Genomic DNA, 6284 nt, shown 5'->3' with positions numbered 1-6284 from the left:
GGTGGATACATGCATGCAGCATGACCAATCTCCACCCAACTCTTGCACAAATTTGGAATGTCAAAGATCCTTTTCTCTGTTGCTAAGTGGGAGAGATATCTATCAACCAAGAAACAAAAAAATTTTGGATGTCCCAAACCATTAAAAGGTCAAGAAATCAGGTGGAACAACCATCAATGATTGTGTAATTACATGAATCAATAGCACAAACATAGAGAAATAAAAAATAAACATTGGATTTGAATTGAAATCATACCTATAAAGCACCCTATGGGTAGCCATGTCCAACTCAGATAGTCCATCTCCTTTTTTTCCACCCTTATTCTCCATCTTTGTTTCCTTTGATCTTAGCACCACAAACATACGTTTTCTCCCCTCCAATTTTATATCCTCCATGTATTGCTGCAATGTGTAATCCTTAGGGGTATCCAAAGGAGTGCCCATTGTTGTGATCACCCTCAAATCTTCAAGCACTTTCAATGACTGTGTCTCCACCTTCTCCAAAAATATTTCTCTACTAATCCACCTAAACAGTAAAAGTTGATGTAATTTTATAATAAAAAATAAGAGTCATGCCATTGGTAAGAAACAAACAAACACCATGAAAGTTGGTTTGTATTGGTAGTAGAAACACACCCTTTGTCCTCAAGGTCGCCCACAGGCATGAAGTACATGTCTCGCATAGGTTTAGTGGCTTTTAACAAAGAAAGGAATATATTTTTCTTTTCTAATCTCAAATCAGACTTTGCAATGAGTTGGAGCTTCTCCAATGTCACGCAAGAGTCTGTACCATCAAAGCACAAGGCAAACAACTTTTCCAACCAAGCCTCTCCAAGACCAGGATCTATACAATTCAACACCTATCCAAAGATGACATGTTAGTCACTTAACTTCAAAATAAATGCAACAAAGTATAGAAAATTCAATTCACACCTTTCCCATCCTATCAGCAATTCTCTTTTGAATTATGGTACGTTGCTTTCCTTCTACCTCTCCCCTTTGATCTAAAGGTAGCTTTGTAGATATTTTGTCAATTGCCTTTTTAAGCTCTGTATTGTACTCCACCTACATCCATAAGTTCCAATTAGAGAAAGAAAAGGAGTGATAAAGAAATAAGAGTCAATATGAGTGTGATATTCTACCTGGAAGACAAGCCTTGCTAGATAACATCTTGTCAATGGAAACCATGGCTTCTTCCCTTTACTCTCTTGAGCCCTCCAATTCTCTATTGATTTGATCTCACTCGAAGACAATGTTCTCATAAACACCAAAGGGTCACACTCACAAATGTTGTGTGCATTTATGAGTATGTCCCTCAGACTGGGTTTGATAATGGCATGTTCATTCATGCTACAAAACAAAGAGCAAAGTACAACCCAATCAATAAATGCAAAGTAGCACAAAACACAAATGTCAAGAAGCTTCAAAGAGCACATGTACTTACGAATTCATTCATTGTAGCATTGCCAAGAGAGAAATCTCACTAATTTTCCTTGGGTCAATTATTGTGCATACCACTCGTACATGTCTTTTCTTGTTTGTAAAAAAGATGTCCTTGATAACACTCATCCATGCAGTGGTCCTATGATTGCCCTCCCAAACAAATAGCATCTTTCGTGACATAAAATGAAAGTCAGTGTTAGACATCACATCTTTCTCAAACTCTTCATCCACCTCTCTCCAAGTGGGAGACCAACTCTCCCTCATATCATCTGTCACAACTATCTCCTCTCCATCACTCTTGCAAACAGATACAATGAAAGACCCTTTCTTTGGGAGATAGCCCTCCACTTGGAATGTACTTTTGAGTGAAGATACATCATCACGAAGTCCTCTCACTCTTGCATAGGGTATCAACCTACACAACGGTATGCGAGGACACCGATCTGAATCAAGCATTCTACATTTGCCAATCACATCACCTCCTCCTCCCACTTGAACTTCATTGTCATCCAACTCATCCTCCTCCACTCTTGGACCTTCATCTCTTTGAGTTGATGATGTTTCAACCTCTAGACCCACCACGCTTTTTGGTTCTTCCATTCCACCTATTGATGATTCAACATTGTGATCTTCTTTTGTTCCTCTTGTTGCCTTTGTAGCATGTGCCACTTGAACTTTTCTTCCTTTCATATATCTACCAATGCAATTGATTTCCAGTTTAGGGAACATATATCCACTTATGTGCTAAAAGAAAAAGGTTCATCTCTCATGCACACACATTGAATTGATTGAAATAGAATTAACAGAATAAGGAATTCAATTGTTGATGCCAAGACATTAAGATTGCAATACAAATTTCTTGAAGATATTACATGTCCTTGATATAAATTGTTACAGATACACAAATACTTATAGACAAGTGCATTGATAGAAATACATATTATAAAAAAGAATTTCATAAGAAGGATATACCTGAAATTATATCTACAAGTACATGATTACATGCATTGTCAAGACGGAAGAAACAAGGGGTTAAGACTGAAGAATCAAGACAAAGCAATGCACATAGTGTATCAACTTGTAGTCCTATCTATACACTTGTATATATGGAATTGCAGTGGTATATATGCATTTCTATGCACTTGTATGCCTATCCCTTACCCTCATGAAAAGACACCCAAAGAGGACAAAAAGGACAGCGCGTTAACGCGCTGTCCTTTTTGACCTCTCAAGGTGTCTTTTCATGAGGGGTTCATACTCTAGACACAAAACAAAGCCATGCACTAGTGTACATGCACTTGATTAATGCATTGTCCTTTTTGACCTCTCAAGGTGTCTTTTCATGAGGGGTTCAGACTCTAGACACAAAACAAAGACATGCACTAGTGTACATGCACTTGATCTTAAATGCAACAATTTGTAAGCAAGGAGGGGCTATTGGACTACCCGAGGGGCCAAAATAGACAGCGCGTTAAGGCGCTGCCTATTTTGGTCCGTCATGCAATCCTAGAGCATATGCGGGATTGTCTTTGAATTTGACCTTCTTTACCATGCTCGCTACCAGCAGTGGAAGGTAGGTCAGGTGGATATGGAAACAACTATGCAGAATGGGTAGGTAGTACTTTGCATGTCGTTGTTTCACTACATCTACCCCTATTATTGCTTGAATATCTCGCATGGGGGGGAGGGCACTTGGACTGCTTGGGGCAGCAAAAGAGGCAGCGCGTTAACGCGCTGCCTCTTTTGCTACCCCAGGCAGTCCAAGAGTCCCTCCCTTGCATGGATTTTGTCCAAGAGTCCCTCCCCTGGAGGGGAGGGTGGGGGAGAAGCCGAGGCCTTTGACAAAGAAGGCGTGGGTGAGCTTAGCAGAGGGGGAATTAGCAGCTTCTCGTCATCTGTTTGGTTGAATTCACAGGCACTGCCTCAACAACCACCAGCAATGGAGAGGAAAAATGATGCACAGGAGAAGTGGAAGGACATACTCAAACATTCCTCCGGCGACCAAGTTGACTGGAATGGAGTTGAATGGAACAGAGTTAGTGGAAATGGCCGAATAAGACGGGAGGCATGGGGAAAAAAAGTGTCCAAGAGATGTTGAATGGCTTTCCAAGGATTTCTGTTGTCGCTTCAAAGACTCCCTTCAAAGACTCGTTCAAAGACTCGCTTCAAAGATTTTTGTCGTCCGCTTCAAAGACTCACTTCAAAGACTCATGGACGCCTGAAGCAAATTTCCACTTATATCATGAATGACAGGAAAGCGCATCCTCTTACGCATTTCATCCTGAACACAAGAGCAAAAATTCCTGGAAGCCGCAGTGCGAGCCGCATTAGAGGTTGGCTATCATCATTAGAGGTTTGCGACGGGAGGATTTGTTTGTTACTTCTAAGGTTCTGTGCAAAATCTCGCCGCTGATGTGTATTTGAGGGACAGGTTGAATGTATACTGTGCTAGGAACCGAAATGGGAATACAATCAAGCTTGCCCAAGCAATTTCGAAGCTTCTTCCTCCAATGCTAGTATTTTAGTTTCTCATATCCAATGCTAGTATTTTCAATATCGCCAAGGCCATGATCGCTTGTATGAATAGCCTGAAATCCGAAACAACTCACAATATTCACATTATATGCTTCCCCTACGAGTTCCCCCCTTAGTCTTTGAAAAGAAGAGAAGAATCGATGCTCTGCCAAACAACGTCAACGCAAAAAACGGGTTTTGAGATGCGGTGGTAAAAACGTGGAAACAGTTGATGACAACAGGGGACTTGAAAACATGAACGGCGAACTGCGTAACAAACAGTCAAGGAGGCGTGATATACCGAAGACACAGCGGTGTTGAGTGCTGCTCATGTCGAGGGAGCGAACGGGAGAAGCGACTCGAGGCTGCTCATTTCTGTGGGTTGTCTGTGAAATACCAAACCTTGGGTTTGACAATTTGCTTTTGATTCTACCGGACAAGGTCGAAATCCTGAGGCCATTATACCTGGAGTCCTCCGAACCAAAAGCACCGGCAAAGCCTTGCGTCCACCACAAAAAAAAACTAGCGAAAAGGAACTTTTCTGGTTCTCTCCAGCTCTGCTTCCAAAAATTGAAAGTGTCGATAAAATGAGCTTATTGTTAAAATTCTCCCTATAGATGACTGAAATCGCTTGTATGGTGAGTTGATTGTCGTCCAAAACCTGCCCGTGTGCAACCTCCAGCAAAGCTTCAGGCCCTTCACTTTTGCAAGCCCCACCCTCAAGACGATTTTCCGTTTCAAATGCTTTCACTCCTGAGATACTCGTCGGCACGTCGCCCTCAGGATGCCTAGACGATAGTCGCCAAGAGCAAGATTGAAACGACCGCGCGGTTTCAACAATGGGAATGTAGAGAACGAAGAGTGTATTACAAACGTAGGTGATGAGGAAAGGAGAAAAGTGTATCAACGATGGATTGAACTACGAAGCTAGCAACGATCCAGATGACGGCCACAGCGATGACGTAGAGCATGCTGACTATCCATTGCCATGTCTATGGCACAAGCAAGGGAGACTTGGCGAGCTATGGAGCAATTGGAGCAATTGGCACAGATCAGCTACAGAAATCAGCTTCTTGGCGTTGTTAATCAGCTACGGAAATCCTTCAACCGTCAAATGAAATGATTTTTACCTGGCATGATTTTACAAAGACTCATTTTGCCTCCGCTCAATCTACAGCCTCCGTTCCATCACAGCCTCCCCCCAAAAACCTCCGCTCAATCTACAGTCTCGAGCACGCCATTCTACTCCACCTCGCAAAATTTTGCTACCAGCATGCCTTTCGTCTCTGCAACTTCCCCGTCTTTGCCATTCATGCTACCCGTCTCTGCAACTTCCACGCTTGCAACCCATCTTTTCGCTACCCGTCTCTGCAACTTCCATCTCTACCACGTCTCACTGCCATCTGCTTGATTTCTGCCCATTTTCCCCTATTATACTAAAAACGTTTGGATGCCTTTGGTGGCTCATGCAGCAGTCCATTCTGCCGTATCTCTTCATTATGGCAGGAGGTGACATTGCGTATGCTGAGCCTTCTGAATTGCACTTAGTGGCAAACTAGTTTTCTGTAACGGAGGCTTCAGACCATTTGAGCACTCACATGGGAGGGAGACTCTTGGACTGCCTGGGGCAGCAAAAGAGGCAGCGCGTTAACGCGCTGCCTCATTTGCTACCCCAGGCTGTCCAAGTGCCCCTCCCTTGCATGGCTATGGTCATTGAAGTTCAAAAGAGAAAAGAGGTGTGCTTACCTCAAAATCTCTTTGCTCCTCGAAGTTCGTTGCTCGTTCAACCTTCTTCTGGTTACCCAGCTCTTGGATTATCAAAGCTCTTTCCTCTTTGAAGCTCTTTGCTCGTTGCCCAACTCCTGGAATATGGAAGCTCGCTAAAGCTCTTTGTTTGTTGCCGTTTGGACTTTCTTCTGGTTGCCTAGCTCCTAGATTACAGAAGCGAACAGAAGTAAAGGGACCTGCAGGCTAAACTGTTGAACGTTGACATCGCTTGGTCTTTGTGTTGGTGGGGAGGAAGGGAGAGGAGGGATGGTTGAGGAAAAACGGCCTCCTTCTGACTCCGCCCTTCCTCATTATTAGAGCCGCTTTAATTCTGCCTTTCCTCAAGATTTTGCAAGATACCATGTCGATTTTGCAGTAATGATTTTGCAGGCGTGGCCTTTATAGAAACGATTCTCCAGTGATTTTGCTGTCAGGAGAAGACGTGGAGAATGCTAGCAAACGCATAAACCCATTGTACTGACTCATGATGTCAACCGCATAAACGGAAGGTGGGGGAATAGTAATATTGCTCGTTCATGCAAACGTGAAGTGAACTAACA

The 6284-nt window shown here is 43.0% G+C and overlaps 1 long non-coding RNA gene across 1 annotated transcript; it reads right to left on the bottom strand.

The window, feature by feature from the left end:
- Positions 1-319: 319 nt before the first annotated feature.
- On the bottom strand, positions 320-1052 carry LOC147881274 (uncharacterized). Its single transcript, XR_015543998.1, has 3 exons — positions 934-1052; positions 791-844; positions 320-526 (listed from the first exon to the last, which is right to left on the bottom strand). It is a non-coding gene; the product is annotated as an uncharacterized LOC147881274 (long non-coding RNA).
- Positions 1053-6284: the final 5232 nt, after the last annotated feature.

This window comes from Dipteris shenzhenensis, chromosome 31 (assembly GCF_047967505.1).
Source record: "Dipteris shenzhenensis isolate YYH24624 ecotype China chromosome 31, Dip_SZ_1.0, whole genome shotgun sequence".
Taxonomy (NCBI): domain Eukaryota; kingdom Viridiplantae; phylum Streptophyta; class Polypodiopsida; order Gleicheniales; family Dipteridaceae; genus Dipteris; species Dipteris shenzhenensis.
The sequence above is the reverse complement of the archived record's forward strand: the minus strand, read 5'-3'. Positions and strand labels throughout refer to the sequence as shown.